The sequence below is a fragment of the Terrapene carolina genome, unplaced genomic scaffold (assembly GCF_002925995.2).
Source record: "Terrapene carolina triunguis isolate 2854851 unplaced genomic scaffold, T_m_triunguis-2.0 Scaffold558, whole genome shotgun sequence".
Classification (NCBI taxonomy): domain Eukaryota; kingdom Metazoa; phylum Chordata; order Testudines; family Emydidae; genus Terrapene; species Terrapene triunguis.
The window spans coordinates 387,811-400,820 of record NW_020664909.1 but is presented as its reverse complement, the minus strand read 5'-3'; positions in this window follow the sequence as shown (position 1 = coordinate 400,820).

The window sequence follows — 13,010 nt, the reverse complement described above, 5'->3', positions numbered from 1 at the left end:
TGTGGCTTGGCTGGTAAGAAACTGAGTCATGCATGGACATGTGACTTGCCCATGTGACTCCAAAACTCCATCTTGGAGCTGGACTTTGCATAGGAGAGAGGAGGGGGTCTCCACCCACAAGAGAAAGTCTACTTAAACCCCTAGGAGACCCCTCCATTTTGTCTTCAGCTGGGTAAAGAGATAGCCTCTCCACCCCAATGGATACCTGAAAGAAACTGGAACAAAGGACAGTAACTACAGGGGGTGTGAGTGATTGCTGGACCCAAACTAGGAGACTAGTCTGTAAAAGGGAGCTTACTGGGTGAGGTTTTTATCTGTATTCAGTTTTCTTAGACATAGACTTGCATGTTCTATTTTATTTGCTTGGTAATTCACTTTGTTCTGTCTGTTACTACTTGAAACCACTTAAATCCTACTTTCTGTATTTAATAAAATCACTTTTTACTTATTAATTAACCCAGAGTATGTATTAATACCTGGAGGGAGGGGCAAACAGCTGTGCATATCTCTCTATCAGTGTTATAGAGGGTGAACAATTTATGAGTTTACCCTGTATAAGCTTTATACAGGGTAAAACAGATTTATTTGGGGTTTGGACCCCACTGGGAGTTGGGCATCTGAGTGTTAAAGACAGGAACATTTCTTAACCTGCTTTCAGTTAAGTCTGCAGCTTTGGGGCACGTGGTTCAGACCCTGGGTCTGTGTTGGAGCAGACGGGCGTGTCTGGCTCAACAAGACAGGGTGATGGAGTCCCAAGCTGGCAGGGAAGGCAGGGGCAGAAGTAGTCTTGGCACATCAGTTGGCAGTTCCCAAGGGGGTTTCTGTGATCCAACCTGTCACAGAAATAACTGGCTCCATCATAATTTTCTCCCCCTAACAGAAACAACAGTCAAGACCCCAAATCTTGGCAAACTGCTCAAGTCAAAACATTATAGTAAATGCTTTGGAGCAAAAATCCCATTCACCTCATTCATGTCAAAGCTCCCACTGAGATCAATGGGAATTTTTCCATAGTAAAGTGAGTAAAATTTGGTCCCAAATTAGAATCAGCAATGATCAAACCTGGAAAGCGTTGGAGGTTCACTTAGGACACACGCCAAAGTTTAGAGACTTATGCTACTATCCCAATCTCTGGACAAAGAAAACAACCCCATGGAAATATATTCTTTGTGTCTCTGCTGAATAAGCATGGGCCCTTGGCAACACAGTCTCCTCATGAAACTTCCTGACACAGGAAGCATGGGCCAGGGGGAGGCCGGGCAGCAGTACAGATGGGAGAACCTCAGTGAGGACAGCCTGGAAACCACAGAGATTCTTGGACTGCACTGCAGATCCTTGGGGTCTGCTAAATTCACAGCCCTCGCTGCAGTGGTACGAAGTCCCCCAGAGAAAGGAGGATTAGAGTGAACTATGTGGGCCCTGTCCAGCATTGACATGGAGCCCCTTTACAACTGTGCTGGCAGGTGTAAGGTGCAACTAGCACCTATGCATCACACAGAGCCAGCTTCATCTGCTCTGTGCTGCCTCTGCAGCAGCCCTGGGAGCAGAGGGCATTCCAAAGAAGCCTGGGAAGTAGAGGAAATGGGTGTGGCAAGGACAGACTTGTGCCCCAGGTATTCTAGGCCTCTGTGCCTATGGGGGTCATTGAATATGGGGCATTTGTTAGGGACAAGCCCTCGCTCCCCCGAATAGAGGAGATGCAAACTGGCTCTGAGTTTCCACTAACAGATCTCTGAGCAAATTTTACCTTCCTGCAAGGTGATCTGCTGGAAGGTAGCATGTCTTCTTGAATGAAGTTTATAGACATAGGGCCTGATTTGACAGTCCTTACTCAGGCTAATGCCCAATCAGTTGTATGAGGTACAGAGCCATGTAACTTTTGTTATAACATCGTTCTCTGGGTACTGCGCCTCGGAATGTCAGCGGAGGCAGCTACCGTTTTGTGAGGCCGCTTGGATGCAGTCTGTTATAGGGGAGACACCTGCTCGCACTGTGCTCTTTCATGGACTCTTTATATTTAGTCTTCTCTTGATTTGTTGGTCCCTTAATTTAAACAGGAGGCCATCCAGACTGACATTATATGGTTGTGCGCTGTATATGGAAAAGCATCCCTCTGCTAGCCCTAGGGATGGGCAGGCACTGAGAAGAGGTGGATTGTTCCTCCTCTATTCAAGGGCAGTCACAAGCCAGGTCTACTCCAGGTGCTGCCCCAGGGCTGGTCTAACGTGCATCCGGACAAATTTAAAGATGCGGAACCTCCAGGGTATAAGAATGCGCCAGCCATATCTCCTCTCCATCCCTCCAACCTGCCCCTCCCTAGACTGTTCACTGCCGGTCCTGTTGAGACAGCATTGATAATGACCCCTGCCCCTGGGAAGGTTTACACCTGACCCGTGGTGTCTTTGCACCAGCCTATCTAGGAATCTGTCCCAACAAGTTGAACAGGAGTTTTGCATGCGTAAGGCCGGCAAGATCACGCCCTGAATTAGCAGCACTACAACTACAGTGAACGTCCTGAATTTTATGGAAGTAGCTGCGTCCTGTGAGACAACATTTTCAGCGGTGTGTTCTCAGAAGTTGTTTCCCCCTCACAAAAGCTACATAATCATATAAAGCAAGTCAGGATTTATATTTAAATCAGATCTTTGGAGCAGAATTAATTCCTCGTTTATTTCTGTGAGTTCACTATATCTCTCAAAAAATATAATACTTGGAAAACTCTGTAAAATACATGTTAGATGGTACCACATCTGAAAGTGTGTAAGAAGTGATCACATTCTGTATGACCTTGGTCTTGAAGTTTCTAAAAGCATTTATTTGCCTTCTATAAAAAATCTTACCAATTGTATTAATTATTATTATTATTATTACAAAGATCCTCTGATGATCGCTGGAATGGACCTTTTCTTAAAATCTAAACATAGACAAACTGATATCAGCCAAGTCATTCATTTTAAAATAAAAAAAGTAATAAAGGTTATATAACTACTGTCCTAATCTCCAGATCTTCATTTGTAAATTTCCAAGATAAAAAAAATCCATTGTTAGGGCTAGATCCTCAGTTGGTGTAAATGGAGCTGCTCCAACTTATTCCAGCTGAGGAGCTGGTCCACTGATTTAAAAAAATAAACCAAACACAACCCTGAATGGCAAAAACAAACAAACAAAAACAACAGCTATATATTTATGGCATTTTAAAGGAAGGAAAAGAGAGAAAGAAATAATAAAATGCCTTTTGAGCCAGAAAGCAAATAACTGTTTCTTAGCTGAAAGCAGAGAAGAGTGTGGAAGCAGAGAAAGAACTGACAGGAAGGGGATTGCAATGCATGACAGTTTGTTAGCAAGAGTCAGGCTAACTGTAACCCTAATAACACGAGATTTGTAGAAGCGAGGATTGTGTGAGGTGAGTGGGAAAGAACTGTGTGAGAAGTTGTTGCGACCTTGTGTAGATAATGTGTAGATAATATGGAATGTAGACTAAGAGTCTACATTAGTGAGCAAAACAAGATATCAGAATGACCTATGTATAAACAAAATGCAGCTGTTGCTCATTATTGTCTGTAACAAAAGGTATAAATCAGGGGTAGGCAACCTATGGCACGTGTACCAAAGGCGGCATGCGAGCTGATTTTCAGTGGCACTCACACTGCCCGTGTCCTGGTCACCATTCTGGGGGGCTCTGCATTTTAATTTAATTTTAAATGAAGCTTCTTAAACATTTTAAAAACCTATTTACTTTACATACAACAATAGTTTATTTATATATTATAGACTTATAGAAAGAGGCCTTCGAAAAATGTTAACATTTATTACTGGCACGCGAAACCTTAAATTAGAGTGAAAAAATGAAGACTCGGCACACCGCTTCTGAAAGGTTGCCGACCCCTGGTATAAATGCTTGCTGTAATTGTTTACCTGTTGAGAGACCTGTTTAGCTCTCTCCCTCTATGCAATTGATAGAGAGAAAATAAAGTATCTGACTTGCTGTACCCAAACAAAAAGTGAGAACTCTGTTATTCTCCGACAATTTGGGGGCTCATCTGGGATGGCAACGCCCGCAGAGGCACCGGCAGCTGCTATGGATCATTCCCCTTCGAACCCCATGGCGCCACAATAGAGGTAGGAGACCTTTTGAAATCTCTATTGGGGTGTCGGAGGAGGACTGTCCGTGGGGCCGTCTGTCCCTGTTGGGCTCACGCCATCCGAACTTATTGACTGTGCAGCAAGATCAGATGCAGAGCGGTTCTGGGGAATTGTTTTGCCGCCCCCAATAAGGTAGTTGTATTCGGTTCTGGGGAACTGTTAGTTTGGCCACCCCCATATGCATAAGAGAGATGCATAGGTATGCACCGGTGCTGAGGGGGTTTTACCGCCTCAAGAGGGGTTGTTACCGCCTCATAGTGTATTGAGTCCGGACATAAGGTACAGATGCATCGTGGTATTTGGAGATAGAGGCCTTGGTGTGTGTGTGTGTGTGTACACCAGTGTGAATTGAGAGTTACTGGAAGACGCCCAGAATACTCTGCAAAGTCTTTTGGCTCGTGACCAGAACTACTCTAATGCAAGCCTGGTAACTAGAGGATCTTTTAGGAGATCCGACCCACGGTGGGCTAACTCGGCCTGGCATCGTCTGGCGAGGAAGCTACCTGGGTCTAGGAGTGTGTGAACCCATCTTCCCTCCCCCTTTTCCTCTCTGTGTGAGCAACTGACAGTATGATCATCTCACTGGATGCAACGAGAGTGAGCGGCACTGTCTCTCTGAGACTAGCCGACGCTCTTTGCTGAAGGGAGGTGTAGGAGGGTCATGGCCATCCTCGTTAGTCTCTCCTGTGTGAGTACCCTGTAGGGAGAGATCCTTAGTTTATGTGCCGCTAGCGCGGACAGGGCATCCTCCCTATGTGTGTGATTGGAAAGTGGGTGGGGGACAGTCTAAGCATTCCCTCTCACCCCCTAAGGGTACCCCATCTTATTTCATGTACGTACATTATGGTCCGACAACCTGCAGGTATTTAGAGAATTGGAATCATTACACGCATGCAAATCCATCTAAACAATGCCCACTAGAAGGTACCTTCAATCTAGATAAGATCATACATCTCAGAGGAGCTTTTAATCACCAAAAAGCCTCTGACACACAATGGGAGCAATTTGTCTATTGAGGAAAGGAACGGGTTAATTTGAAATTCAGCTTGGTCCAGAGATAAAGAGAAAGTTGATCTGCGTTCAAGGTCAAGAATCAATGCAGACCAGGCTAAGTACAAAGAAAAACTGCTTTCGGCCCCAGCTGGCTGTGAAAAAAATATAGACATAGTCAAACCAAAGGCAATATAAGTTACAGTGCTGAGATTACATTTGCAAAGCTTAACTGTCCAGTGAGATCCAACAGTCTGCCTTTGCGACCCTGGAGCCGGCGTGGTTTGGGGACGCTGAAGAAGCCACAGGCAGCCGGCCTGGACTGGAATCACTGAAAAGACGCCCCAGGAGACCTCAGGGTGTAAAAGAACTGCCCTCCCAAGAGAGGAAGCAAGTTGGAGATTGCACAGCGCCTTCTCTGAACGTTATACACAGACGTGGCCAGTCTGGACTTACGTGTGTGAGTGTGAAAGTGTGCCTACTCTCAGCCGCAGTAAGTCTGAGAACTGGAGAGGGATTTAGCATTCCTCTCTCCACCCCGGTTGACCGGGAAGGGTGTCAGGTGGATCTACCCCAGTCGTAGCACGACTGGGCAATAGAGAAGTTGGAGAAAAGGGAAGAGTTGTGTACTTGATAACTAGAATTGAGCAATTAAGAGCATAGATCATGAACCAGGCAGCAGCTCAACCCTACGCCCAGGGCAAGTTGCAAGCCTTGAGACAGGACTTCCAGGCAGAAAAGGAAGCACCGGCTAAGCAAGTACCGGTCCTTCAGGGACTTGTCAAAATTTAATTATTGTGCTCAGTATATGCTGTAAGAGCAGTGTGTTTGCCACAAGAGAAAATTGAATAGTTAAACACCAATGGGCCACGCATTTTGCCCAGGTGGCAAGCCTCATGAGGGAGGACTCGGGTAGCCATGTGAGTAAGAATGTTTAAGGGAAGAGACCAGGAAGGGTGGGGGCTAGTTGAGAAGCCCACCCTCCTAGCTAAATTGGTAGTGAAAAAGCCGGTGCCCATGGAAGGGATGGTTCAGCGAGAAAAGCAGGATCAGGCCCAAGCGAGCAGGCAACGGATAGAGAGATTGGAAAACAGGTTGGAAACTTTGAGGGCATAGTGGAAGGAAAGGAGTAAGTAATTATAAGCATGGGGATTTCAAATCCCCAGGATAATAATTGGAATGGTAAAATGTGTGTAAGACAGAGTCTTTGTACCAAGGTGCAAAGCTCTCCTTTCTTCTGCAGAATAAAGCAACTCTTCCTTATCCCTGTCTGGCTGTTATTGGCTCTCAGCTAGGTGGACCCGATATTTCGGTGACAGTTTCTGGCGACTCCGCCGGGACTCTCCTAGCTCGGACATTGGACTCCAGACGGCTGCGGCGAACTGGGAACGGCGCCAACGGGGTGTTTCGCCCCTTTTCTCTGCTTCACCGCAGCCCCTGGGGTTCGTGCTCCGATAAGGTGAGTCCTAATAGGATAAGGAGACACTATCTGGTTCTGGTTCTGGTCTGGTTCTGTTTTGGTTAACTGGTTAATGAATTTCTGTCTTATACATTTGGGCGTTAGGTGTGTGGACGGAACTGAGCCTCTCATTCGTACTTCCTCAGAGTGGAAGCCATCGCATGCGATGAAGCTCTGAGGTCGAATTGGGATCCTTCTGTCCTGTCCCCTGTAGCGGTCAGTATTAGTAGAAATTCCTGTAATAAGATCCTATTAGGCCATAATTCCCTCTGTTCTCTGTGTAATTCTCTGTTAGCGTGTCAGCAGGCAGATGGGTGGGTCTCTGGTAAAACCCTCTAAGGATAGCCCTTTGGATTATATGTTAAGTAAATGGCCTTTACCCGGTGTTCAAAAAAGAAATAGTTACACCTTGTGTAGAAATTGATGTGGCTAGTGTTGTGGAAATTGAATTGTGCAGAGGATGTGCATTTTCCCCAAAACGTGTGCAGTGTATATTGTAGTAGAGGTAAAAGAAATGCAAACCTACCAATATAGGTTGTGTTGTCTTTTTCAGATCACTGTGTGTTTGAAAGCAGAAGTTAGAAGTAAAAGGCAATCAAAAGTCTGGGAAAGTTAATTGTGTCCCTTTTTAAGTAAGAATCTTTAAGCTGTGGATAGCTTTGGATCTAGAAGCAAGCCAGAAAGCATCTGTACTAATGCAAATTATCTAACTGTTAAGGTAGAAGCCACTGAAACCTGGGCTGCCTATGAAACAAATACAAGGAAATATGGGGTAATTCCTCTGTTTTGCCTGAAATCAACAAGAGTATGTGTATATAAAGGAAATATTTTAAGCAATGACTGACTGCCCAGAAGGGGTAGACCTCTGTTCTTTTGTCTTTCAGATCATCAGAGAAAACGGATGCCAGCTGAATAGCATTCAACATACTATGCATTTACTGGCACAATAGGAATTATTTTTGTGTTCTATGGCCAAAATTGTTGTTAAAATTTGCATGCCAACAGTCTTTGGAAGCAAGAACATGGAAGGTTAACCCACTCCCCATATTGCACATGGGATCCTTCTGGCTACCTCAGATTTCTAGCCAGAGGGCTGGGGAGGGAGGAAAGCTATTGGACACCAGAGGTTGTACTGAGTGGACTCCTCAAAAGTGGGTGTGCTTGTCCTGGTTTGTTGCTCCAAAGCTCTGTAATAAAGTTATTTTACTGGAAGGGTGTATATGGCAGACATTGAATCATAAGACTAATGTACTGTATAATGGCAATGTGTATGTGTTCATTGTTGGGAAAAGGTGTATGAGTGAAGAGTGGAAGTTTCCTTTGTAGGTTAAAAGAAGCCAAGAAGGGAAGAAGGAAAAAGAACAGAACAAGTTAACTGGAAAAAATAGCTAGCAAGCTCAGTCCAAAGATAAGACGCTGGCCCCATCCAAGGACACTGCCCACAGCTAAGACTTGGCTGACAGCCAAGAAAAGGGGGGCCTGAATGTGCCCAAGCAACTATGAGATCTGCAAAACACTGCCAAGCATTAATGAAATGTGTTAGGTTTCTTGTCTCACAGATAAAAGAAGTGCTACCCAAAGACCCTAGCAGCCCTGCCGTTCATTGAAACAAGGAGACTGAGTCTATGTAAAGTCCATCAACGAAGGACTGCTTTGGCTCCACACTGGAAAGGCCCTTTCCAAGTCCTGTTAACCACCAACACTGCTGTGAAGTGCCACGGACTGCCTACCTGGACCCATGCTTCTCACTGTAAAAAGACCCCTCCACCTCGGGAGGACTCTCCGACTGATGATAAGCCTATTTCTCCTTCTAGCTCTGCTGTGCCTTCTGGACAGCAGGGAAAAGAAAAAAAAATACAAGGTGAAGTGCTGGTAACCTCTCCCTTGTCCACTGACAGACCTACTGTGCCTTTGGATTTTTCTAGAAGCAGCAAAACCATTACAGGGTGATGTGCTAGTAACCTCTCCCTTGTTCGATGCTGAACCACAACTGTTCAGGAAAAGAGAAGAAGGAACACTTGCTTCATTGAAACCACAAAGTCCAGGGATTCCTGACTACAAAAGACATTAAGAACTGACCCTGGTGAAGAAACAAAGAATTATACACTGGCAGGAAGAAACTTGTGGGACTCATGCTTGGGAACGTGGTATTGATTGGATTTTGGGGTTTATTCTACAGGCTGCGCCCTGTGTTTTGGATAAGTCCTTCAGCATGTATTGCCCTCCCTAATTGGATTTTAAATGATAAGTACCAAAGGCACCTTGTTGCCATTGCCCCTGCCATCTCCTCCATTACACTATTACCCCTGTAACACATCCAAATACAGACAATGCCATATATTTGATAAAACCAATGGCCAAGGCCTTCACACTTTAGTGATTTATTTAAATATTGTTTGAAAAAAAATATTTTTAAGGTTCAGGATATCCCATATAAGTGAACAATTGAATGGAAAAGAATGGATCAGTGGAGATAAAAATATATGATATCACTACCAGTGAACCCCAAGAATCTGTAATTGCAATTGATGGGTTCTATAGCGAAGTAGATATGATGGCTGTTCCTGGAATTTGCACTGTGTTAAATGAGAGAGGCCCTTATTGTTATTTGGTCACCCAATTAGTGAACAATTAAACGAATACCCAAAGAGTTTGTTTTGCCACTGGAAATTTTACCTGCATAGAAATTATTCCAGTGACTAATAATGTGACCTGTACCTTATTGCAATACACCCCTTCTTATGCCATTAATATCAATGCCTCCCGGAAGTACATAAAGGTGTTCAACCAACAGATATGGTATAGTACTACACCAAAGAGAGATGTATTAGGATATCAATGGACTGTGATTAACACTACACTAGGGACTGTTAAATTTTCATTGCCCTTATCCAGTTTCCACATTACCTCTACATACCCAAATTGTTCAAAGGGGGCTGCCATTAGATTAGCACAACAGAGGGCTTGGGTTATTTCCTCTAGAAAGAAGAGAGACTTGACCAGATCCCTTTGGGATGGGGCCAATAGTGCAGCAGCAGTTTGGAATATTTTTAAGAACCAAGAACATGATGAGAAATTGGGGCAACTAGAGAAGACCACTAGCCTTATTTCTGGGGCACAGCTAACCCAGGTACAGACTGGAGTTGGTGAGTTACATGTTATTTCCGCCCTTAGTTCAATGACCCAGAAGTTGCTGACAGAGATGGTATTGAATATCACTGAGGCTGGGAAGGCATTGCAGTGGGATCTAGCATGTTCAGAAATTCAGGATTTCCTGAATGACCAGCTAATGGCCATTCGGAATGATCTAGAGCATCAGGCTTGGCCCACTGCCCTTACAGACACATCAGGAGTACCATCTGATCTGTGGCCATGGAGACATACTTGGAGACTTTCTGGGTGGAAGTGCGGACGTTCTCAGTGCTCCTTCCAAGCATATGGACTGGTTGGGAGGGGGTGGGCTCCCACATACCGAATCCTGATGGGTCCATGGGGAGGATGCATGTGGGATTGGGTAATTCACCAAGACATCTGGGAAATTAGACTACCTGGTATGCCCAATCAATTTTTAGTCAGTGCTCCTGGGATTACACCTGACATTTGAATGGGATTAGGGAGTCAATGGACATTTTGGCCGATAGAACCCCCACAGCTTCAGTGTATCCGTAAACTGAAGCCAGGAGAAGTTGTTACTCTTCATGACTACATTTGCTGGGAGGGTAGGGGACAAGGAACTACCCTGACAGGACACTTACTTTTTCAAGCTAATGATAGCTGTGTGTATGTTAAAGCCACCACATTGCAAGACATACATTTTAATCTCATTACCACTGCAGGCAATCATATTATTTACTGGCCTGCAGATAGAATTTTCCAAGTAGCCCTTAGGTTCCAGATACCCTTTAATTGGACTAGTTTAGTACCTGATCGATTTCAAAATTTTCTTTCACTGTTACCAGAGGTTCAGAAAATCTCTGAAATACAAGGGCAAATTCACATGCTTCAAAATATATATCAAGTTGAAAAGTATGCTTATAGAGTGTCTACTTTATGTACTAAGTATGATGTATTGTGTTTTATGACTAAAATTGTACAACAACCCCATCATATTATTGCTATGGGAATGTTATTGCTGGTGTTGCTATTAGTTAGTTTTAGGATTATGTTGTTGTTGTTGTTGATGTAAAGGATGTAATAATAGTAGTACCTTTCATGTCCATGCTCATCATGCATTGTCATTACATCCAATCAAAACCCCTAAGGTTGAAGCATCTGCTGTAGAATCTGAATTCCAAGACTTAATGCAAATAGAGATTTGAAAATGTTTGTTGTACTAGTAGTACAAAAGGGGGGGTTGTGGAAGCAGAGAAAGAACTGACAAGAAGGGGATTGCAATGCATGACAGTTTGTTAGCAAGAGTCAGGCTAACTGTAACCCTAATAACACGAGATTTGTAGAAGCGAGGATTGTGTGAGGCAAGTGGGAAAGAACTGTGTGAGAAGTTGTTGCGACCTTGTGTAGATAATGTGTAGATAATATGGAATGTAGACTAAGAGTCTACATTAGTGAGCAAAACAAGATATCAGAATGACCTATGTATAAACAAAATGCAACTGTTGCTCATTATTGTCTGTAACAAAAGGTATAAATGATTGCTGTAATTGTTTACCTGTTGAGAGACCTGTTTAGCTCTCTCCCTCTATGCAATTGATAGAGAGAAAATAAAGTATCTGACTTGCTGTACCCAAACAAAAAGTGAGAACTCTGTTATTCTCTGACAAGAGCAAACAAGCCCACCGTGGCTCCACTGCTGAAAGGAATTATATTCAAGTGACTAGCAGTAAAAAGCAAAGACAGATGGAAGAAACTAAACCTCTAAGCCTTTTGTCTACTTTTGTTTTACTTTTTATTTACTTTTTGGCTTACTAAATTGGCCTTTGACTTTCAGGATTTAACATGGTTCTATTATGATTAAAACTGACACCTTATCTGAGTTTCTTTTGCAGCACCTATTACAAGTGCCTTCTCAAACATATACATATTATAGGCGGTGCTACCTGCTTTAACCTATAGTTAAGATAGCCCAACATTTTCCATTATAAGACTCTGCTTTCAGTTGTTTATAACTTTGCTAACCTTTAACTGTTCAGGCTGAAATTTTCCATGCTGGGTGTCTGCCTGAGGCTGAATTTTTATTTATTTATTTATTTACTGAAAAATTCAGCAAAAACAGTCTGCTGTTTCTAAGGCTAGGTCTACACTACAGCGGACTTCCGACCTAAGATACGCAACTTCAGCTACGTGAATACCGTAGCTGAAGTTGCGTATTTTAGGTCGGCTTACCTGGCGGTGAGGACGCGGGAAAGTCGACCGCTGCCGCGCTGCCGCCGACTCCGCTACCGCCTCTTGTCGAGGTGGAGTTCCGGAGTCGACAGTAGAGCCATCAGGGATCGATTTTACCGCGTCCTCACGAGACGCGGTAAGTCGATCCCCGATAAACCGATTGCTACCCGCCGGATCGGCGGGTAGTGAAGACGTAGCCTAAGAATGAGGTGAGAGAAAAAATATGTTGCTTTGCCCATGTTAAAAAAATTCTTACAATCATTTCATTCAGAAGCTCCAGCACCTCCAGACTCTGGGGGCAGAGATTTGAAATATGACAAAGGGGTATCGCCCCGGAGCTAGAATGTGCCTTGGCAGCCCCATGAAATTTTGTTCAAATATGGACATGTTGAAAGCCTCAAAAAAAAAAATCTCAGTTTGCACATGCCCAGTAGAGACTTACTACAGTTTGGGAGCTAAATTCTCCAAAGATTCTGTCTGCATGAGTATGCTCTAGCCCCACCTGCTCCTACCTGCTGACTGGACTGTGCATGTGTCGTCCCCACAGAGCAACTGAGCATACTCCATCTTGGGAATGCAGGGGCTAAGGAGGAGTTTCCCTGCAAATGCTGCTCTCACAGCTGGGAACCACTGTGGCACTAGGCACCAGAACCAACTGAATGGAGCCTGTCTGTCCCAGGCTCTCAATGATCCCCCTGCTGGGCCCAGGCAGTCAGGAGGAGAAGGAAGTTCCTGACTGTCAGGCAGAGCACTGTGGAAAGAGGTAGGGCAGGAGGGGAAGCAGATAGAAGACTGGGGGCAAGGGGAGAGCAGCAGGAGCTAGTGGGGGAACCAGGGGCAGAGAGGGGCAGAAGATGGGGTGATAGGAACAAGTGTGGGGAGAGGGGCTGGAGCAGAGAGGATAGGTGCAGAGAAGTCTGGGAAGAGCAGGAGCTGTTCAAGAGTAGGAACAGGAGAGGGAACATGGGCAGAATCTGGACAGTGAAGGAGATGGGGGCAGGGGCAGGAGCCAGGCGGGGGAGGATGGGTAAGAGTCAGGGGGTTAACAGTGAGGCGGCATGACAGGAGCAAGGGC